General features: G+C 47.4%; 1 protein-coding gene across 3 annotated transcripts in view; it reads right to left on the reverse strand.

Annotated features, from left to right (window-relative positions):
* MCUR1 (mitochondrial calcium uniporter regulator 1) overlaps positions 1 to 24466 on the reverse strand; it is a 315260-nt gene that overhangs the window by 53263 nt on the left and 237531 nt on the right. The gene's annotated exons all lie outside the window — the stretch shown is intronic.

Here is a 24466-nt window from a genome sequence, read left to right on the forward strand (position 1 = left end):
GGGGAATTACAAACCTCAATGCATATGTGCATGGCCTTTCCGTTTCATTTCTCAAGGTATGAAAAGACTGTCCATTGGGCCTAATTCAGGTGTGGTTGTTCTTGATACTGCTGTCTTTTGCCGTACCCCATTGCGATTATATGCTAATATGGGCAGAAGTTAACCTGATCATAGGGACGCATCATTTCCATCCAAGTGCGTATAATTGCTGATACATCGGTACCACTATCGCAAATCAGGCCATATTGCAGTATTAGTGTCACTGTAGGCGTGACAGCTGAGCTGCTCTCCCGGGACACAGGGTGGTCTACTGTAGCAAGTAAGATCGCAACTGCTGAATTATGCACGCCCAGAAAACACTATCAGGATGGCCATGACATGCCTGCAATTGCCCTATCACTCCCTGATACCACCTCCAAACGCTCTCTTCTGACACTCAATTTGCGACAGTTTCCTTGGTGCGAATGCAAATGCATTGCACTTGCATGACAGTGTGGCTCAGACCCATGCGCAGTAAGAAAACATAAAATTTGTGTACAATAGCATCTTTACGACCACATCCAAATGAAGTCCATATAGCATAAGGGGAAGCATCAATCCTAATCTGATGGCAACTGAGGGTCAAAATATGCTGTCAGATGTGTCAAATTCTTGGTCTCCAAGAATTCTTGTTCACAACCTTTGACAATTTCCATTTGCTTTCATTTGTAAGAGTGTATTCAGTGGGTGCAAACCTTTGAAGATATTTGGCCAGAATTTATAGTAGTAACTGATTTGGCCAAAGTATAATCTGAGCTGTATTAATGACTGTGGGCTAGACTCTTTCAACAAAGCCTCTACTTTGTTATATATGTGTAGCTAAGCCACTCACTGTCGATCAATTGTCCTAAGTAGGTTATTTGAAAGTTACATTTATCCTTATTGACTAAGGGCCTGATTCAGAGTTGTACACTAATGCATTCCGAGCTGTGATCTCATATGCACTTGATTTGCAAAAATGTGCAAATGACAAACACCTGGATTTCTATTGAGATGCCTACTGGCGGCTGTGCAGACTCTAGCAAGCAACTGCATACAGTATGTAGCTGTTGTCTCAGATCCTTCAATAATCAACTTCCCGAGTAACCGTATGTTCGCGCAGAATGGCCGTGGGAATTCAGATGCTGGCGCTATGTTTTGTGCATATGGGATTGCAGTTGTAAGCGGATCACACCCTGAAAACTGATGAAACACACCTGCATTTTTGTTGCCACTCCCTACATTCCCCACAAATGGTTCCTGACTGTCAATCACTTTGCGAATAACTTCTCAGTACAAGTGACATAGTTAATGGCCCATATGGGCAAATGGGGCGATAATCGCTTAGCTCTGAAAATATTGACAATGCGCATATTTCTGATTCAGGCCCTAAGTCTATATTCTTGTAGTGTATAAAAGGCCTTTGTTAAATTGTCTAGGCGCTAAGAATCTTTACTACCAGTGATATCAACATCTAGGTAACACTCAGCCTGCTAGAGGCCAGTTAGTATGCCAGAGTTTTGTAGTGCCGGGAACCTAGGCCTATATTGGGAGCGTATGGCCGATTGTGGCTGCAGGGCACAGTAGTGGACTGATTGCTGTGCAGATTTGTGTGCTTATTTTCTGTTTATACCTGTGTTACCAGGCCTAAGCCTGAGTATGCTGTTCTTCAGTATCTGTTGCCAGTAAAAAGACACTGTGCATTCACCAGATACCTGCCTACTGAGTTCTTATTTCTAGTACCCCTTTTACATATGGTGGCCCACACTCTGGGAAAAATTGCGCTACTGAATTGCTGCACAAATGCCAGATGCCTCCGGCGTGGCCAAGGATTTGAAGGCAAACATTCCGGTTTACGTGAGTAATGGTTGGTGGACCTAAATACCAGTAGTCATATTAAATCACTGGGTAATCTGATGTGTATTGTGATATAAATTGCCACTGTGAAAAGAAAAACAGTTCAAATACTGTCTGTTATAGCCCTTTCAGACCGCCAGCTTGTAACACGGGTTACTGCACATAAGCGCGCATAACCTGGGTTGCTGTGCGGTGTGAAAGGGCCCAGGGGAAATATCCCTGGTCAAAATTCAGAATTTCAACCCTGGTAGTGACCAGGTCTGAATTCGGTTTCAACGGGTTGCCGGGTCGATGCATCTGGTTTCCCGTTCACACTGTATGGACGGGCAGCGCTTTGAGATCATCTGATCTTCAAGTGCCGCCTCCGCATGCGTCGCTGGTGACCTCACCAACCCAGCAATATGCCGAGTTGGAGCCGCTTGTGTGAAAGCGGCGGATGCGGGTCACACAAAGCTGCATAGTGTACGGCTCCTGGGTGCAACATGCCATTGGCGGTGTGAAAGGGGTATTATTCACAAGCAGGGTTTGGCTGCTGTGTAATCAAATACACCTGATAATTGAACAGAGCTTAATGTATTGCTGAAAAGAAAAAAAATAATACATGGGGAATGTAATAGGGTGTGAGAATCAGAAAGTGAGAGATTTCGGGAGATTTCTCCTGTTTGTTTGTTTTTTTGTTTTTTTTTTAAGTCGCAATCATTCACTGTACAAGGCATCATCAAACAGTAGAAATCTCCCGAAGTCTCTAACTTTCTAATTCTCACACCCTATTACATTCCCCCGACAGTGTTTTATCTTTACTGTGCTGAACTTAGTTGACTGCATGCAGTACTAAATACATATTTATTTGTGTAAACTGGCTTATTATTTAAAAACACCTAAGTTCTTGTATACCCCGCCTGCTATAAAAAAAAAATAAGAGTTATGGTAAAACTTAACTTTGATACCTTATTTTTCTTCGCGATCACCTGCAGAAAAGGCCGGGTATTAGAAGGCTGGTACCATAATTTCCTTGTTAAGGTGGAAATTGGACACCATCTTGGGGAGGTAGCCATGCCGGGTCCGAAGGACAGCTCTGTCTGAAAGATGAGAAAGGAAGAGTGACAGGCTCCTAAATCAGTCATCCATCGGGCAGATGCAATAGCCAGAAGAAAAAGATTCTTCGTTGTCAGCCATTTGAGGTCCACTGAGACTAGGGGTTCAAACACAGGCTCCCACCGGGCCACTGGAGGGACAAAGGGAGTTTGAATACGAAGGACATCTTGAAAAAAGGTGCGAACGTCAGTTAGTGGAGCAATTCATCGCTGTAACCAGACAGAGAAGAGACATGCACTTTCAGAGATGCCAGGCTGAATCCGAGATCCAATCCAGTTTAGAGAAAGGCAAGGACCCAGGAAACTTGAAAAACCAGAGGGTCATAGGGGGTAATTCAGAGTTGATCGCAGCAGCAAATTTGTTAGCAGTTGGGCAAAACCATGTGCACTGCAGGTGTGGCAGATATAACATTTGCAGAGAGAGTTAGATTTGGGTGGGTTATTTAGTTTCTGTGCAGGGTAAATACTGGCTGCTTTATTTTTACACTGCAATTTAGATTTCAGTTTGAACACACCTCACCCAAATCTAACTCTCTCTGCACGTTATAACTGCCCCCCCCCCCTGCAGTGCACATGGTTTTGCCCAACTGCTAACAAATTTGCTGCTGCGATCAACTCTGAATTACCCCCATAGTATATAGCAGCACACCACTAGAAGTAGGTATGCCACATATGATAATTGATACAGGCTGAGGTCGGCTTCTGTGACTTGAGCATGTTTTGAATCACAGAGCGGTAGAAACCTTTGGACCTTAAGAGGGATGACTCAAGAGCCAAGCCGTCAAAGACCGATGAGCTAGGTCGGGGTGCAGACAGGGACCTTGAGACAACAAGTCTGGTCATACAGGAAGTGGAAAGGAAGCATGCATGGAGAAACTCTGCATATTGGTGAACCAATGGTGCCTGGGCCAGGCCAAAACAATCAACAGGACGGTGCCACCTTCTTGCTGGAATTTGTTAAGAACTCTGGGAAGGAGGGAGACCAGAGAGAAGAGGTACACCAGATGGAAGGTCCACTTCACTGGCAAGGCATCCACGAAGGCTGCTTTGGGGTCTCTTGTTCACTACTCCGTACACTAGAACCTTGTGGTTGTGTCGTGCGGCCATGAGGTCCACGTATGGTAGGCCTCATTTGTCCACCAGGAACTGGAAGACTTCTGGGTGTAGAGCACACTCGCCGGCACGTACGTCGTGATGGATGAGAAAGTCCGCCTCTCAGTTGAGTATCCCTGGGATGAACATAGCCCAGATGGCCGGGAGATGAAGTTTGGCTCTTCTGAGAATGTACTCTACTTCCTGCATCCCCAACAGACTGAGTGCCTCCCTGATGATTGACGTAGGCCACCTCAATCATCAGGGAGGCACTCGTGTTGTTGGTCTGGACTTGAACAGACCTGCCCTGAAGAATGGCCTATGTCAGAGTGAGTGTTCTGTAGACAGCTTGGAGCTACATGACATTGATTGGCAAGCAACTCTCAGGGGGGAGTCCAACGGCTCTGCAAGGAGTGTTGACCAGTCACTGCACCCCATCCACGGAGACTGGCATTCATGGTAAGGAGTGCCCAATCTGGAATCCAAAAGGGTCGGCCTTTGTCCAAGTGGGACACGGTAGCCATCAGGCTATGAATAGTTGAACCTCCGGAGAGAGAACCATCGTCTGGGATCTGATCAGATGCGGTTGCCCATTCCACCTGGACAGAATTAGTTGTTGAAGGGGCCTGGAATGGAACTGTGCGTCCTCCACCATGTTGAAGGTAGAGACCATGGACCCAAAGATCTGCATGGCTGAGTGAATTGACTCTTGGCAACTGTGAAGTAATTTGTGTACTCGTTGTTGCAGTGTGGAAATTTTGTCTGCTGGCAGGAAAATTCTTTGTACCTGAGAATCCAGGAGCACTCCCAGATGCAACATTCTTTGAGAAGGGATCAGGGAGGACTTTTTCCAGTTGATGAGCCAGCCGTGTGCATGCAGGAAGGTAATGGTCAGCTGAAGATGGCGGATAAGGACATCCAAAGAGTGTACCAGAATCAGCAGGTCATCCAAATATGGAAGTATTCTGACCCCGTCAACGGAGCTGGGCCACCATCACAACCATGATTTTGGTAAAGACCCGAGAAGCTGTGGAAAGACCAAAGGGCAGTGCCAAAATTGGAAATGTTGTTGGAGGACAGCAAACCGAAGAAACTGTTGATGAAAGGTTGCTATAGGCAAATGCAGGTAAGCGTTCTGAATGTCCAGAGACACCATAGAGTCCCCAAGAACCATTGCTAGGACAAAAGAGCAGAGGGTTTCCATACAAAACCTGGGCACTCGTATAAACTTGTTAAGGGATTTGAGGTTGAGGATTGGTCGATGAGACCAATAGGGTTTCTGAACCAAGAAAAGAGCACAGTAAAAAAAATCATCCCTCACTGTGACGAAGGGACAGGGATTACAGATGCCTTGGAAGCCAGGAGACCAGTATCCAAAGCCGCTTTATCTAAGTAGGAGGCCGCATCCCTAATATGCATGATGTTGGACAGTTGTTCCCGTGTAACAGAGGAAAGGCTTTCTTCCAGAGCTTCGCCCGGCCTTCAATGGCCTAAGCCACCCAGGCCGTAGCCATAGCCAGTCGAGTAATAGGCTACTGTAAGAGAACAGACAGATTTGAGACGAGCAGCAATCTTCCTATCCGTAGTCTCCTTTAGGGAAGATGCTGTCGGAGTAGGTAAAGTAGAGGTTTTAACCAGGCATGCCACGTGGGAATCCACTGTAAGGAGAACCTCCCATTTAGCACAATCACCAGATGGGAGAGTGTAAAAAGAATCCAGACGCTTTGGTAGCTGGAACTTTTTTACCAGGGTTATTCCATGCTTCCAGCATGAGTTTAGTAAGCTGATCTGCTGAGGAAATTCAGCCTTTACTACCTTCTGATACTTAAATGTAGACTAACACTCCTCCTTCCCTGAGAAGGACTCCCGGAGAGAGGCATCTGCCTCCATAGATGACACCTCAGAATCTGAAAGCTGCATAGACTGCTTTAGAGGGTAAGGATCTGTCACCCTGTAACATATGTTAAAAGGCAGCAGAAGTATTAGCCAGAGTTAGATAGCACATCCACCCATGGAGGGGGCATAGAAGTGACTGGTATAGCAGGGTGTGAATGGGGGCTGCTAAGCGGTCCGCATATCTGTGCCAACTACTGTGAAAAGGAATACACCCATGGGGGATCATGAACAAGAACTAGTGGAGCCGGCTGGTTAGGTGGGATATAGCAAGATGCACACAACCCACCCTGTACAATGTCCTGAGGGGATAATCCCGCTGAACAGGACTTGCGTGAGACCAGCAGAGTGGAGCAGCAGCCTCCTTGTTACCCTTGCCTTTGGCAGACATAGCTGCAGCAACGGGTGGTCTTCAGTATGCCGGCGGTCGGGCTCCCGGCGACCAGCATACCGGCGCCGGGAGCCCGACATCCGGCATACCGACACTTATTCTCCCTCGTGGGGGTCCACGACCCCCCTGGAGGGAGAATAAAATAGTGTAGCGTGCTTAGCGCGCCACCGTGCCCGTAGCGTGGCGAGGCTCATTTGCGCTCGCCACACTGTCGGTAAGCCGGCGGCCGGCCTCCCGGGGCCGGTATGCTGGTCGCCGGGAGGCCGGCCGCCGGCAGATCGTAGTGAACCCGCAGCAACAGTATAACACACTATGAGTGTGTAACGTGTATAGAAAAGTGACAGCCTTCACAAAAACTAGTAGATGGGGAGTACAAAGAACCCCTATACACCGGAATCTTAGGGTTATAGGAAGAAAAGGGAAAAGTGTAAGCCATAAAGTAAAAACAACCAGGCAGGATAGGAATATATATATATATATATATATATATATATATATATATATATAAAATGGGGGGATAGGGATAGTGGCGACAAATGCGGCTAAAAAAAACAGTGTTTTTACGTGTTTTAAAAACGCCAAAAGATGTTATAAAAATAAGATTTTACTCACCGGTAAATCTATTTCTCGTAGTCCGTAGTGGATGCTGGGAACTCCGTAAGGACCATGGGGAATAGCGGCTCCGCAGGAGACTGGGCACAACTAAAGAAAGCTTTAGGACTACCTGGTGTGCACTGGCTCCTCCCACTATGACCCTCCTCCAGACCTCAGTTAGGATACTGTGCCCGGAAGAGCTGACACAATAAGGAAGGATTTTGAATCCCGGGTAAGACTCATACCAGCCACACCAATCACACCGTATAACTCGTGATGCTATACCCAGTTAACAGTATGAATAACAACTGAGCCTCACCAACAGATGGCTCATAACAATAACCCTTTAGTTAAGCAATAACTATATACAAGTTTTGCAGACAATCCGCACTTGGGATGGGCGCCCAGCATCCACTACGGACTACGAGAAATAGATTTACCGGTGAGTAAAATCTTATTTTCTCTGACGTCCTAGTGGATGCTGGGAACTCCGTAAGGACCATGGGGATTATACCAAAGCTCCCAAACGGGCGGGAGAGTGCGGATGACTCTGCAGCACCGAATGAGCAAACTCAAGGTCCTCCTTAGCCAGGGTATCAAACTTGTAGAATCTTGTAAAAGTGTTTGAACCCGACCAAGTAGCAGCTCGGCAAAGTTGTAAAGCCGAGACCCCTCGGGCAGCCACCCAAGAAGAGCCCACTTTCCTCGTGGAATGGGCCTTTACAGATTTAGGATGCGGCAGTCCAGCCGCAGAATGTGCAAGTTGAATCGTGCTACAGATCCAGCGAGCAATAGTCTGCTTAGAAGCAGGAGCACCCAGCTTGTTGGGTGCATACAGGATAAATAGCGAGTCAGTTTTTCTGACTCCAGCCGTCCTGGAAACATATATTTTCAGGGCCCTGACTACGTCCAGCAACTTGGGAGTCCTCCAAATCCCGAGTAGCCGCAGGCACCACAATAGGTTGGTTCACATGAAAAGCTGATACCACCTTAGGAAGGAATTGGAAACGCGTCCTCAATTCCGCCCTATCCACATGAAAAATCAGATAAGGGCTTTTGCATGACAAAGCCGCCAATTCTGATACACGCCTGGCCGACGCCAAGGCCAACAGCATGACCACTTTCCACGTGAGGTATTTTAGCTCCACGGTTTTAAGTGGCTCAAACCAATGCGACTTCAGGAAATCCAACACCACGTTGAGATCCCACGGTGCCACTGGAGGCACAAACGGGGGCTGAATATGCAGCACTCCCTTAACAAAAGTCTGAACTTCAGGCAGTGAAGCCAGTTCTTTTTGGAAGAAAATGGACAGAGCCGAAATCTGGACCTTAATGGAACCCAATTTTAGGCCCATAGACACTCCTGACTGTAGGAAGTGCAGAAAACGACCCAGTTGAAATTCCTCCGTTGGGGCCTTTCTGGCCTCACACCAAGCAACATATTTTCCACAAATACGGTGATAATGTGTTACGGTCACATCTTTCCTCGCCTTAATCAGCGTAGGAATGACTTCCTCAGGAATTCCTTTTTCCTTTAGGATCCGGTGTTCAACCGCCATGCCGTCAAACGCAGCCGCGGTAAGTCTTGGAACAGACAAGGTCCCTGCTGCAGCAGGTCCTGTCTGAGCGGCAGAGGCCATGGGTCCTCTGAGATCATTTCTTGAAGTTCTGGGTACCAAGATCTTCTTGGCCAATCCGGAACCACGAGTATAGTTCGTACTCCTCTCTTTCTTATTATTCTCAGTACCTTGGGTATGAGAGGCAGAAGAGGGAACACATACACCGACTGGTACACCCACGGTGTTACCAGAGCGTCCACAGCTATCGCCTGAGGGTCCCTTGACCTGGCGCAATATCTTTTTAGCTTTTTGTTGAGGCGGGACGCCATCATGTCCACCTGTGGCCTTTCCCACTGGTGTACAATCATTTGGAAGACTTCTGGATGAAGTCCCCACTCTCCCGGGTGGAGGTCGTGCCTGCTGAGGAAGTCTGCTTCCCAGTTGTCCACTCCCGGAATGAACACTGCTGACAGTGCTAACACGTGATTCTCCGCCCAACGGAGAATCCTTGTGGCTTCTGCCATCGCCATCCTGCTTCTTGTGCCGCCCTGTCGGTTTACATGGGCTACCGCCGTGATGTTGTCTGACTGAATCAGTACCGGCTGGTGTTGAAGCAGGGGCCTTGCCTGACTTAGGGCATTGTAAATGGCCCTTAGTTCCAGAATATTTATGTGTAGGGCAGTCTCCTGACTTGACCATAGTCCTTGGAAATTTCTTCCCTGAGTGACTGCCCCCCAGCCTCGAAGGCTGGCATCCGTGGTCACTAGGACCCAGTCCTGTATGCAAATCTGCGGCCCTCTAGAAGATGAGCACTCTGCAGCCACTACATTAGAGACACCCTGGCCCTTGGGGACAAGGTTATCAGCCGATGCATCTGAAGATGCGATCCGGACCACTTGTCCAGCAGATCCCACTGAAAGATCCTTGCATGGAACCTGCCGAATGGAATTGCTTCGTAAGAAGCTACCATCTTTCCCAGGACTCGCGTGCAGTGATGCACCGATACCTGTTTTGGTTTTAGGAGGTCTCTTACAAGAGATGACAACTCCCTGGCCTTCTCCTCCGGGAGAAACACTTTTTTCTGTTCTGTGTCCAGAACCATCCCCAGGAACAGTAGACGCGTTGTAGGAACCAGCTGCAACTTCGGGATATTCAGGATCCAGCCGTGCTGTTGTAGCACTGTCTGAGCTAGTGCTACTCCGATCAACAACTGTTCCCTGGACCTCGCCTTTATAAGGAGATCGTCCAAGTAAGGGATAATAAGAATTTACTTACCGATAATTCTATTTCTCATAGTCCGTAGTGGATGCTGGGACTTCCGTAAGGACCATGGGGAATAGCGGCTCCGCAGGAGACTGGGCACAAAAAGTAAAAGCTTTAGACTAGCTGGTGTGCACTGGCTCCTCCCCCTATGACCCTCCTCCAAGCCTCAGTTAGGATACTGTGCCCGGACGAGCGTACATAATAAGGAAGGATTTTGAATCCCGGGTAAGACTCATACCAGCCACACCAATCACACTGTACAACCTGTGATCTGAACCCAGTTAACAGTATGATAAACGTAGGAGCCTCTGAAAAGATGGCTCACAACAATAAACAACCCGATTTTTTTGTAACAATAACTATATACAAGTATTGCAGACAATCCGCACTTGGGATGGGCGCCCAGCATCCACTACGGACTATGAGAAATAGAATTATCGGTAAGTAAATTCTTATTTTCTCTGACGTCCTAGTGGATGCTGGGACTTCCGTAAGGACCATGGGGATTATACCAAAGCTCCCAAACGGGCGGGAGAGTGCGGATGACTCTGCAGCACCGAATGAGAGAACTCCAGGTCCTCCTCAGCCAGGGTATCGAATTTGTAAAATTTTGCAAACGTGTTTGCCCCTGACCAAGTAGCTGCTCGGCAAAGTTGTAAAGCCGAGACCCCTCGGGCAGCCGCCCAAGATGAGCCCACTTTTCTTGTGGAATGGGCTTTAACAGATTTTGGCTGTGGCAGTCCTGCCACAGAATGTGCAAGCTGAATTGTACTACAAATCCAACGAGCAATCGTCTGCTTAGAAGCAGGAGCACCCAGCTTGTTGGGTGCATACAGGATAAACAGCGAGTCAGATTTTCTGACTCCAGCCGTCCTGGAAACATATTTTCAGGGCCCTGACTACGTCCAACAACTTGGAGTCCTCCAAGTCCCTAGTAGCCGCAGGCACCACAATAGGTTGGTTTATGTGAAACGCTGAAACCACCTTAGGGAGAAATTGAGGACGAGTCCTCAATTCTGCCCTGTCTGAATGAAAAATTAGGTAAGGGCTTTTATATGACAAAGCCGCCATTTCTGAGACACGCCTGGCTGACGCCAGAGCTAACAGCATGACCACCTTCCATGTGAGATATTTTATTTCCACAGTGGTGAGTGGTTCAAACCAATGTGATTCTAGGAACCCTAAAACTACATTGAGATCCCAAGGTGCCACTGGTGGCACAAAAGGAGGTTGTATATGCAGTACCCCCTTGACAAATTGAAATTCCTCTGTGGGGGCCTTCTTAGCCTCACACCAGGAAACATATTTTCGCCAAATGCGGTGATAATGTTTCGCAGTTACATCCTTCCTGGCTTTGATCAGGGTAGGGATGACTTCATCTGGAATGCCTTTTTCCATCAGGATCCGGCGTTCAACCGCCATGCCGTCAAACGCAGCCGCGGTAAGTCTTGGAACAGACAAGGACCCTGCTGGAGCAGGTCCTTTCTTAGAGGTAGAGGCCACGGGTCCTCCGTGAGCATCTCTTGCAGTTCCGGGTACCAAGTTCTTCTTGGCCAATCCGGAGCCACGAGTATAGTCTTCACTCCTCTCCTTCTTATGATTCTCAGTACTTTTGGAATGAGAGGCAGAGGAGGGAACACATACACCGACTGGTACACCCACGGTGTTACCAGAGCGTCCACCGCTATTGCCTGAGGGTCCCTTGACCTGGCGCAATATCTGTCCAGTTTTTTGTTGAGACGGGACGCCATCATGTCCACCTTTGGTTTTTCCCAACGGTTTACAATCACTTGAAAGACTTCTGGGTGAAGTCCCCACTCCCCCGGGTGGAGGTCGTGTCTGCTGAGGAAGTCTGCTTCCCAGTTGTCCACTCCCGGAATGAACACTGCTGACAGTGCCACCACATGATTTTCCGCCCAGCGAAGAATCCTTGCAGCTTCTGTCATTGCCCTCCTGCTTCTTGTGCCGCCCTGTCTGTTGACGTGGGCGACTGCCGTGATGTTGTCCGATTAAATCAATACCGACTGACCCTGAAGCAGAGGCCTTGCTTGACTTAGGGCATTGTAAATGGCCCTTAGTTCCAGGATATTTATGTGAAGAGACGTTTCCATGCTTGACCACAAGCCTTGGAAATTTCTTCCCTGTGTGACTGCTCCCCAGCCTCTCAGGCTGGCATCGGTGGTCACCAGCATCCAATCCTGAATGCCGAATCTGTGGCCCTCTAGAAGATGAGCAGTCTGTAACCACCACAGGAGAGACACCCTTGTCCTTGGAGATAGGGTTATCCGCTGATGCATCTGAAGATGCGATCCGGACCATTTGTCCAGCAGATCCCACTGAAAAGTTCTTGCATGGAATCTTCCGAATGGAATCGCTTCGTAAGAAGCCACCATTTTTCCCAGGACTCTCGTGCATTGATGCACTGACACTTGGCCTGGTTTTAGGAGTTTCCTGACTAGCTCGGATAACTCCCTGGCCTTCTCCTCCGGGAGAAACACCTTTTTCTGGACTGTGTCCAGAATCATCCCCAGGAACAGTAGACGTGTTGTTGGAATCAGCTGTGATTTTGGGATATTTAGGATCCACCCGTGCTGACGTAGCACTACCTGAGATAGTGCTACTCCGACCTCTAACTGTTCCCTGGACCTTGCCCTTATCAGGAGATCGTCCAAGTAAGGGATAATTAAGACGCCTTTTCTTCGAAGAAGAATCATCATTTCGGCCATTACCTTGGTAAAGACCCGTGGTGCCGTGGACAATCCAAACGGCAGCGTCTGAAACTGATAATGACAGTTTTGTACCACAAACCTGAGGTACCCTTGGTGAGAAGGGTAGATTGGGACATGGAGATAAGCATCTTTGATGTCCAGAGACACCATATAGTCCCCTTCTTCCAGGTTCGCTATCACTGCTCTGAGTGACTCCATCTTGAATTTGAACCTTTTTATGTAAGTGTTCAAGGATTTTAGATTTAAAATTGGTCTCACCGAGCCGTCCGGCTTCGGTACCACAAACAGCGTGGAATAATACCCCTTTCCCTGTTGTAGGAGGGGTACCTTGATTATCACCTGCTGGGAATACAGCTTGTGAATAGCTTCCACTACCGCCTCCCTGTCGGAGGGAGACGTTGGTAGAGCAGACTTCAGGAACCGGCGAGGGGGAGACGTCTCGAATTCCAATTTGTACCCCTGTGATACTACCTGCAGGATCCAGGGGTCCACTTGCGAGTGAGCCCACTGCGCGCTGAAATTCTTGAGACGGCCCCCCACCGTGCCTGAGTCCGCTTGTAAGGCCCCAGCGTCATGCTGAAGACTTGGCAGAAGGGGGGAGGGCTTCTGCTCCTGGGAAGAGGCTGCCTGGTGCAGTCTTTTTCCCCTTCCTCTGCCCCGGGGCAGAAATGAGTGGCCTTTTGCCCGCTTGCCCTTATGGGAACGAAAGGACTGAGTTTGAAAAGACGGTGTCTTTTTCTGCTGAGAGGTGACCTGGGGTAAAAAGGTGGATTTTCCAGCCGTTGCTGTGGCCACCAGGTCCGATAGACCGACCCCAAATAACTCCTCCCCTTTATACGGCAATACTTCCATATGTCGTTTGGAATCCGCATCACCTGACCACTGTCGCGTCCATAACGCTCTTCTGGCAGAAATGGACATCGCACTCACTCTAGATGCCAGGGTGCAAATATCCCTCTGTGCATCTCGCATATATAGTAATGCATCCTTTAAATGCTCTATAGTTAATAATATACTGTCCCTATCCAGGGTATCAATATTTTCAGTCAGGGAATCCGACCAAGCCACTCCAGCACTGCACATCCAGGCTGAGGCGATTGCTGGTCGCAGTATAACACCAGTATGTGTGTATATACCTTTTAGGATATTTTCCAGCCTTCTATCAGCTGGTTCCTTAAGGGCGGCCGTATCGGGAGACGGTAACGCCACTTGTTTTGATAAGCGTGTGAGCGCCTTATCTACCCTAGGGGGTGTTTCCCAACGCGCCCTAACCTCTGGCGGGAAAGGGTATAGTGCCAATAATTTATTAGAAATCAGCAGTTTTTTATCGGGGGAAAACCACGCTTTATCACACACCTCATTTAATTCATCTGATTCAGGAAAAACTACTGGTAGTTTTTTCACACCCCACATAATACCCTTTTTTGTGGTACTTGTAGTGTCAGAAATTCAATGCCTCCTTCATTGCCGTGATCATATAACGTGTGGCTCTACTGGACATTACGTTTGTCTCCTCACCGTCGACACTTGATTCAGTATCCGTGTCTGGGTCTGTGTCGACCATCTGAGGTAACGGGCGTTTTAGCGCCCCCGACGGTGTCTGAGACGCCTGAACAGGCACTAATTGATTTGCCGGCTGTCTCATGTCGTCAACAGTTTTTTGCAAAGTGCTGACACTGTCACGTAATTCTTTAAATACGACCATCCAGTCAGGTGTCGACTCCCTAGGGGGTGACATCACTAACACAGGCAATTGCTCTGCTTCCACATCATTTTCCTCCTCATACATGTCGACACAATCGTACCGACACCCAGCACACACACAGGGAATGCTCTGAAAGAGGACAGGACCCCACGAGCCCTTTGGGGAGACAGAGGGAGAGTTTGCCAGCACACACCAGAGCGCTATATATATACAGGGATAACCTTATGTAAGTGTTACTCCCTTTATAGCTGCTGTTTTATATTAGCTGCCAATAGTGCCCCCCCTCTCTTGTTTTACCCTGATTCTGTAGCAGGACTGCAGGGGAGAGTCTGGGAGCCTTCCTTCCAGTGGAACTGTGAGGGAAAATGGCGCTTGTGTGCGGAGGAGATAGGCTCCGCCCCCTTCACGGCGGCCTTTTCTCCCGCTTTTTTTTTTTTGAAAACTGGCAGGGGTGAAATGCATCCATATAGCCCAGGAGCTATATGTGATGTATTTCTTTAGCCATATAAGGTTTAAACATGTTTTATTGCGTCTCAGGGCGCTCCCCCCCAGCGCCCTGCACCCTCAGTGACCGGAGTGTGAAGTGTGCTGAGAGCAATGGCGCACAGCTGCAGTGCTGTGCGCTACCTTATCTGAAGACAGGAACGTCTTCTGCCGCCGATTTCTCCGGACCTCTTCGCTCTTCTGGCTCTGTAAGGGGGCCGGCGGCGCGGCTCCGGGACCCATCCAGGCTGAACCTGTGATCGTCCCTCTGGAGCTAATGTCCAGTAGCCAAGAAGCCCAATCCACTCTGCACGCAGGTGAGTTCGCTTCTTCTCCTCTTAGTCCCACGATGCAGTGAGCCTGTTGCCAGCAGGACTCACTGAAAATAAAAAACCTATTTAAACTTTTACTTCTAAGCAGCTCAGGAGAGCCACCTAGCATGCACCCTTCTCGTTCGGGCACAAAAATCTAACTGAGGCTTGGAGGAGGGTCATAGGAGGAGGAGCCAGTGCACACCAGCTAGTCTAAAGCTTTTACTTTTTGTGCCCAGTCTCCTGCGGAGCCGCTATTCCCCATGGTCCTTACGGAAGTCCCAGCATCCACTAGGACGTCAGAGAAAATTATGATTCCCTTTTTTCGAAGGAGTATCATCATTTCCGCCATTACCTTGGTAAATACCCTCGGAGCCGTGGATAGACCAAACGGCAACGTCTGGAATTGGTAATGACAGTCCTGTACCACAAATCTGAGGTATTCCTGGTGAGGAGGGTAAATGGGGACATGCAGGTAAGCATCCTTGATGTCCAGTGATACCATGTAATCCCCCTCGTCCAGGCTCGCAATAACCGCTCTGAGCGATTCCATTTTGAACTTGAACCTTCTTATGTAAGTGTTCAGTGATTTTAGATTTAAAATGGGTCTCACCGAACCGTCCGGTTTCGGTACCACAAACAACGTGGAATAATAACCCCTTCCCTGTTGCAGGAGGGGTACCTTGATTATCACCTGCTGAGAGTACAGCTTGTGAATTGCCTCCAGCACTGCCTCCCTGTCTAGGGGAGTTGTTGGCAAAGCTGATTTGAGGAAACGGCGAAACCTGGCTCCGCCTGTGGAGCCCCAGCATCATGCGGTGGACTTAGAGGAAGCGGGAGAGGGCTTTTGCTCCTGGGAACTGGCTGTATGGTGCAGCTTTTTCCCCCTGCCTCTGCCTCTGGGCAGAAAGGACGCGCCTTTAACCCGCTTGCTTTTCTGTGGCCGAAAGGACTGTACCTGATAATACGGTGCTTTCTTTGGCTGTGAGGGAACATGGGGTAAAAATGTCGACTTTCCAGCAGTTGCTGTGGAGACAAGGTCCGAGAGACCCTCCCCAAACAATTCCTCACCTTTGTAAGGCAAAACCTCCATGTGCCTTTTAGAATCTGCATCACCTGTCCATTGCCGGGTCCACAATACCCTCCTGGCAGATATGGACATTGCATTTACTCTAGATGCCAGCCGGCAAATATCCCTCTGGGCATCTCTCATATATAAGAGTGCATCCTTAATATGCTCTATGTTTAGCAATATAGTGTCCCTGTCCAGGGTATCAATGTTATCAGACAGGGAATCTGACCACGCGGCTGCAGCACTGCACATCCATGCTGAAGCAATAGCCGGTCGCAGTATAAAACCTGAGTGTGTATACACAGACTTCAGGATAGCCTCCTGCTTTCTATCTGCAGGCTCCTTTAGGGCGGCCGTATCCGGAGACGGTAGTGCCACCTTTTTTGACAAGCGTGTGAGCGCTTTATCCACCCTAGGGGATGTCTCCCAACGTGACCTATCCTCTGGCGGGAAAGGGTACGCCATTAGTAATCTTTTAGAAATCACCAGTTTCTTCTCGGGGGAAGCCCACGCTTCATCACACACTTCATTCAACTCATCAGATGGGGGAAAAACCACTGGTTGCTTTTTCTCCCCAAACATAATACCCTTTTTTGTGGTACCTGGGTAAAGATCAGAAATGTGCAACACATCTTTCATTGCCGTAATCATGTAACGGATGGCCCTATTGGAATGTACCGTGGTCTCACCGTCGTCGACACTGGAGTCAGTATCCGTGTCGACGTCTGTATCTGCCATCTGCGGTAGCGGGCGTTTTAGGGCCCCCGATGGCTTTTGAGATGCCTGGGCAGGCACGGGCTGAGAAGCCGGCTGTCCCACATCTGTCATGTCGTCAAACCTTTTGTGTAAGGAGTTGACACTGTCACATACTTCCTTCCACATATCCATCCACTCAGGTGTCGACCCCGCAGGGGGTGACATCACATTTATAGGCACCTGCTCCGCCTCCACATAAGCCTCCTCATCAAACATGTCGACACAGCCGTACCGACACACCACACACACACAGGGAATGCTCTGGCTGAGGACAGGACCCCACAAAGCCCTTTGGGGAGACAGAGAGAGAGTATGCCAGCACACACCAGAGCGCTATATAATGCCGGGATTTACACTACTCACAGTGATTACCCTTATAGCTGCTTATTACACAGAATTGCGCCTAAATTTAGTGCCCCCCCTCTCTTTTTTACCCTTATGTAGTCTGAAACTGCAGGGGAGAGCCTGGGAGCGATCCTTCCAGCGGAGCTGTGAGAGGAAATGGCGCCAGTGTGCTGAGGGAGATAGCCCCGCCCCCTTTTCGGCGGACTTCTCCCGCTTTTATTAAATTAATGTGGCAGGGGTATTTTACACATATATAGCCTAGAAAGCTATATTATGTGTGTTTGCCACCTGTAAGGTACTCAAATTGCTGCCCAGGGCGCCCCCCCCCCAGCGCCCTGCACCCACCAGTGACCGGAGCGTGTGGTGTGCTGTGGGAGCAATGGCGCACAGCTGCAGTGCTGTGCGCTACCTTATTGAAGACCGGAGTCTTCAGCCGCCGATTTTCTCCTGGTTCTTCCGTCTTCTGGCTCTGCAAGGGGGACGGCGGCGCGGCTCCGGGACCGGACGATCATGGACGGGCCCAGTGTTCGATCCCTCTGGAGCTAATGGTGTCCAGTAGCCTAAGAAGCCCAAGCTAGCTGCAAGCAGGTAGGTTCGCTTCTCTCCCCTAAGTCCCTCGTAGCAGTGAGTCTGTTGCCAGCAGATCTCACTGAAAATAAAAAACCTAAAATATACTTTCTTTTTCTAGGAGCTCAGGAGAGCCCCTAGTGTGCATCCAGCTCAGCCGGGCACAAAATTCTAACTGAGGTCTGGAGGAGGGTCATAGTGGGAGGAGCCAGTGCACACCAGGTAGTCCTAAAGCTTTCTTTAGTTGTGCCCAGTCTCCTGCGGAGCCGCTATTCCCCATGGTCCTTACGGAGTTCCCAGCATCCACTAGGACGTCAGAGAAATTATAAAAAAAATATTTTTTTTTTAAGTTAGAGTTTTTATTGAGAGTGGTCAGTAATCACAAGGTTAACAAAAACAAACTTGTGCAGGTTAGGGAAATAGAACATGAAAACAACCGTTTCACATATCAAGTTAGAAATATAAAAACAATTCTATGAAATCATAGACCAACAGATATTAGTAATATGCTACCTGCTAATTTCGAAGCGCGTACTTGACCTGTCTCGTTTTATTTTATAGATATAGTATAAATTTTATACTAAAACTGAGAGTAAACCCGTGAAGAGTAAAAGTAAAAGAGAAAAAGAAAAGACAGGGAGAGAGGACGCTAGAGTATATAGCTCAATAGAGGGAAATCATTGGGACAATTACATATAGGGAGGCAAGAGGGTGGGAACAGTTCCCCGTATCAATAGGAGAGGGGGAGACAACATAGGTAATAGAGGTATTAGCAGAGTTAGCAGTATTAGCAGCATCAACATAGTCCGGGCATCAATAAAGACCGAGCGAGGTACCAAGGAGACCAGATGTTGTGGAACTGAGCCACTGTGTTATTTCTTAGGCTTGTAATATATTCCATACTGGCTATATAATTAATCTTGGACATCAGTAATGCCTTGGAGGGAGGTTTATGGTCTTTCCAGCATTTAGCTATCAGAGATTTTGCCGCCATGCAGAGTAGCATGGCAAGCTTGTCCTGGGTTTTGGGTAACATTGGTATGGGGGCATGAAGTAGAGCAGTTTCAGGGGAGAGGTCTAAATTATGTCCGCATGTTTGAGCAACAAGTGCTCCTACCATTTTCCAAAATGGGCGAATCGAGGGACACGTCCACCATATGTGGTAAAAGGTGCCCTCCTCTCCACAGAGTCTCCAACACTTATTTGATGTCGTGGGGTAGATGGAATGTAGTCTGGAGGGAACCAAGTACCACCTGGTGTAGACCTTATAGCATGTTTCCCTGAGTGCCACACTAATAGACGCTTTAGCTATGCGCATTCTGATTTCTTCCCATAGATCATCTTCCAACGGATGGGAGAGATCTGATTCCCAGGCTAGTTCATGGGGTTCGCGGTCCGGGGGGTCTGGGGTCAGGATAGAGTTATATATTGTTGAGATGTTCCCCTTTTTGCCAATTGAAAGTAAGCACATATGTTCAAAGGAGGTGGGTGGTTTCAAAGGTGTATTTTTAAGCTGAGATTTGAGAAAACTGAGAATTTGAATGTAATGGTAATGACACGAGGATGGCACACCAAGGCGCTCTTGAAAATCTCCAAACGATATCGGTGCTAAGTGGCCTTTAACATGGATGAATCTCGTGATGCCCTGAGATTGCCATGGGGCCGCTATTTTTCGCTCGCAGCCTGGGGGAAAGGCAGGGTGTCCCCAGATAGGTGCTAAGGGTGAGGGGTGTGAGGATAGATTGTAGGTGCTGCGGAGTTTGTCCCACAGTCCCAGGGTGAATTTAATCGTAGGGATTGAATAGGCCGAGGCTGGTCTGCAGGACCTGGGGAGCCATAGAAGAGAGTCGAGGGGGATGCCCTGATATATTGAGTTCTCAATATCGACCCATTTTCTGTTCCCTTGTGGGGAATGCCAAGACACCATGTGATTAAGGTGACAGGCATTAAAATAAGCCTGAAGGTTAGGGTATCCCAATCCGCCTGAAGTAGCACTTTTAGTCAACAGAGTTCGTCTTAATCGAGATTTACGGTGAGCCCAGATAAATTTGTTGCACAATGATTGCAATGAAGCCAGAGTCACTCGGGGCACCATTATCGGAATGGTCTGAAATAGGTAAAGAATACGGGGAAGGAGATTCATTTTCAGGGCGTTGATTCGTCCAATCCATGAAATGAATAATCTGTCCCATTTGTCCAGGTCTTGGGCGAGAGTTTTAATCATAGGGACATAATTAGCCTGGTATAGGTTGGTATAGGATTTAGTAATGAATATGCCGAGGTATTTGATAGCCGAGGGTCTCCAAAGAAAAGGGAAAGATGAGGTTAGAATCAACTGGGTTTGGGATGGGATATTAAATGCGAGGGCCTCAGATTTGGTGTGATTTATTTTATAACCAGAGAGGGTTCCATATAGGAGTAATTCTTTTTGTAGATTAGGAAGAGAAATCAAAGGGTTGGATAATGTCAGGAGCACGTCGTCTGCAAATAATGATATTTTGTATGATTTCTGCCCCACTGTAATCCCCCCGATGTCTGCATTAAGTCTAATACGGGCCGCGAGAGGTTCGATGCATAGAGCAAAAAGTAGGGGCGAGAGAGGGCAGCCCTGACGAGTGCCATTCTTCAAACTAAATCGAGGTGAACTCAGTCCATTGGTCAGGACCATAGATGTAGGGTTGGAATAGAGGGCCTCTATTGCAGTGATGAAATGTCCGTGGAGGCCAAACATTGATAAGGTAGAAAACAAAAAAGGCCAGGAAATGCGATCAAATGCTTTTTCGGCGTCTAGCGCCAAGGCAATCGCTGGTGTTTTTGTCGAGTTTATTTGGTGAATCAAATTAATGGTGCGTCTGGTGTTATCCGAGGCCTGACGGCCAGGGATAAATCCCACTTGGTCAGGGTCTATTAATGATGGTAACACAGCATTCAGGCGGGTTGCTAATATTTTGGCAAAAAGTTTGAGGTCGGTGTTTATCAAAGATATGGGTCTGTAATTTGTGCAATGCAAGGGATCTTTTCCGGGCTTCGGAATTACAATAATGCGGGATGTCGTAGTGTCGGTATGTAAGGGCGCGCCTCGTAATATTTTATTAAATAGGGAGACCATATGAGGGACGAGTTGAGGGGCGAAGGTCTTGTAATACACCATCGGATAGCCATCCGGGCCAGGTGCTTTGGAGGGTTTCTGGGTTTTCAGTGCCGCTTCAACTTCCTCAACAGAAATATCAGCATTGAGAGTAGAGTTAGTTGCATCGTCTATACGAGGAAGAGCGCATGAATCTAAATACTGTTGTGTCTGGTCGGCTTGTGCTAGGGGTCGGACGGGGGATCAAGGTTATAGAGTGTCCTGTAATAGTCAAAAAAGATACTATTCATTTTTTTTGGGTCGTAGGTAATGTTGCCTGAAGGTTGTCTGATAGTATGGATGCATTGGTTAGCCTTTTTGGCACGTAGTTGGTTAGCTAATAAAGTATGTGCCTTGTTACTTTTATCGTAAAACGATTGATTAGCCCATCGAAGCGAGCGCTCAATATTCTCCGCCCAGAGAGATTGTAGGTCATCGCGTGCTTTAGAAAGTTCGGCTAGAGTTTTTTTTAGAGTATGTGCGTTTATGTTCCTGGTCCAATGTTGCAATCTTATCGGTTAATAGGGCGATTTGGTTTTCTCGGTTTCTCTTACGGCGGGATGCAAATTGGATAATGGATCCCCTGATGACCGCCTTATGGGCTTCCCATATAGTGGCTTTACTGCAGTCACCCTCTACGTTAGTCGTAAAATGTTCTCTAAGCTCTGTTTTAATCAAGTCCTGAAACTTAGGGATCTTCAATAGCGTCTCGTTTAGTCTCCATGTCGGTCTGCCGTCAGGTATGTCGAAAATGTCAAATGTCGCAGTTAAAGCCGCATGGTCAGTCCAGGTAAGTGAGACTATCGAAGAAAAGCGAGCGGTGCGGGAGAGAAGTGCACAACTCAAGAACAAATCAATACGGGAGTACACATCGTGCGGATTGGAGTAGAAAGTATAGTCCCTGGTGGTCGGGTTAAGAAATCGCCAGACGTCGAACAAACCAGCCTCGGCCATGCCCCTGTGTAATGCGGAGGAATTCGGGGTTTGACTACTACGCAAGGGTCCGGACCTGTCCATGCCCGTGAGAGCCATATTGAAATCTCCACCAACAAGTACTTTGCCTCGTCTATATGAGTAGAGGTCATGGAAAAACTTGCGAAAGAATTTGGATTGGGCAGTGTTTGGAGAGTACAAATTAGCCAAGGTGACCTCCTCGTGTCCGATTTTTCCCCTCACCATTACATAACGACCTTCATTGTCGTGTTTACAGTCTATGAGTTGGAAAGGAATGGACCCCCTTATTAAGATAGCCACCCCATGTTTTTTTGCTGTATGATTGGAATACCAGGCCATAGGAAATTGTTTAGATGTCAGGGAGGGATGGGAATCCGATTTTAAGTGTGTCTCCTGTAAGAAAATCACGTCACCTTTTAATGCTTTGAGAGATCTGTGGAGATGAGAGCGTTTCTGGGGAGTGTTCAGCCCTTTAACGTTAATGGACAGGCATTTTAGCGGCATGATTGAAACTGAAGAGGGAGTAATTCGCTGGAAATCCCCAGGGACCCGGACTATGCGTACTGCAATCGGGGTCTAAGAGAGGAGGGGAACAGAAGAAAGAGAAACAAAAAAGAATAAAGCAGACATAGTATCCAGCAGGCAGGATACTCGGCTGCCAAGTTTGAGCTCTCAAAGAAAAGAAAGATGAGAGCCCACTGGTGGGATACAAATGCAATATAACAGACGAGGGTATTGACCCTCTATGCTTGTTAATAACTTTAATCCCTAAGATTCGGGGGAGGAGGTATCAAGATAGAGCACTGACGCCCCCCACCCGAAACCACTAATATACAGAATGGGCGGACCGTTTTGTAGCAAACTAAGTTCTCTTTATACCTCATGGACGGGATATTCCCTAATATAGAGCACTATAACATGAATGATCATATAACAAATAGTTTCAAAGTAGTGATAACAATAGAGCAAGTGGTAAGATCGCCGGACAGGTCGGCGGCCCGAGACACCCCACACGATATCGGGAAAGGATTCAATCCAATATTCTCTCTATATGGCAATGTCTCCAAGCCGCCGACCAGCCCAGCGAGATAGCAACATAGCATTGCTTGAGGTATAAATGTCCGCCAGCAAGAACCTTCTAAAAAGAAAATAAATGGACATTAGCGTGTGGAGCGGGACCTACAACAAAGCTTACATAGCATTTGAGCACGAATGAGAATAACATCGAGTATATTAAACGTTACTAAAACATTGAAATTAAACGAAAGGAACTTCATGTCTATGAGGTAGCAGCTGGAGACAGCTGCAACTTTCGAAGCAATTTGTCTCCGTCATCAGGAGAGCGAATGGTGTGAATTTTGCCATCAATCTCCACAATGAGGCGGAAAGGGAATCCCCAGCGATATAAAAATTATTTTTAATATATATGAGAGTACAAACAGTTTCAAAAAAAGGTTTTTACAATACAAGAAAATTGTTTCTATGTAAAACCATACAAAAGTAATAAAAGGATAGGAATTCAAACTTAACTTAAAAGCAGTGGGTGGTCACTACAATATATATATGATACAATACTCAGAATGGAGCAAAGACAGTTTGTTTCTTTGCTGGAGCACAGCAGATAACATCAATGTAACTTTATGAACAGAACAGGTACATAACAAAAACCAGAAAGTAACAGGTAACAAGTTGCAAAGTATACTACCGCTGGACTGTCTAAAACAAATAGTGCTATAAACACCACATTAATGGTGGAATAGCAGCTTAAGGTGTTCTATGGAGTTGTTTGGGAGCTGCATTGTAAGACGGAGTGAAGAGATGTACATAGTTATCTACACACTACAACTTACATCAACAACTAATTGTACTACATTGCATACATCACATACCTGTATCATACCTGTGACTTATTAATTCTGCATCTGTAGAGATCCCCAATACACTTAGCACCCACATCCATATGCTGGCTTGGGCATAGAAAAGTGACCGAGAAGAGGTATACTACCCACACAGACCCGTTACAACATGTGCAAGGGGTCACCGCTATGTACTGTACATAAACATCAAGAAACGTTAACTTACTTAAGCACTGGTACAGCAGTCCTAGAAGGTTTTACACATACTAAAATTCTACATATAACTAATGCTTGCCTGGTTCAAAGAGACTGTATTGCTGTCAATAACTCACACTATGAGCTTCCCATTTATGCAAATTGTATATTGAAAAAAGGTAAAAAAACTTTAGTGGGCCCCTTTGAGGAGTCTGGCCAGATTGAGTAACAATGGTGAAAAAAAAGAACTTTGTATTTTATGCCAAATAAGTGGGCTAAACCCAAGGTGGATATTTTTCTGGTGTTCTCTTTTGAGGAAAACCGAAAAAAAACCAAAACTATTTGTTGGTGAAAGAGACAGCTAGCGTGACCAGTTTGATATTGGTAGAACAGTAGTAACCAACTTGATGTTCTGTAAAGGATACTCACAGTACAATATGTATTAGATGAGATGTTCATTTTAGAGATGAGCCGATGGATTACACACCAGGTCGACCATCATGGGCCCCAGTGCTAGTTTTCACACCATTACCAACATACAGCTGTCTGCTGTAAAGTTCACCCCAGGCATCATATTTAGGTTTAAAATTTAATTAAACGTGAAA

The sequence above is a fragment of the Pseudophryne corroboree genome, chromosome 5, assembly GCF_028390025.1.
Source record: "Pseudophryne corroboree isolate aPseCor3 chromosome 5, aPseCor3.hap2, whole genome shotgun sequence".
Classification (NCBI taxonomy): domain Eukaryota; kingdom Metazoa; phylum Chordata; class Amphibia; order Anura; family Myobatrachidae; genus Pseudophryne; species Pseudophryne corroboree.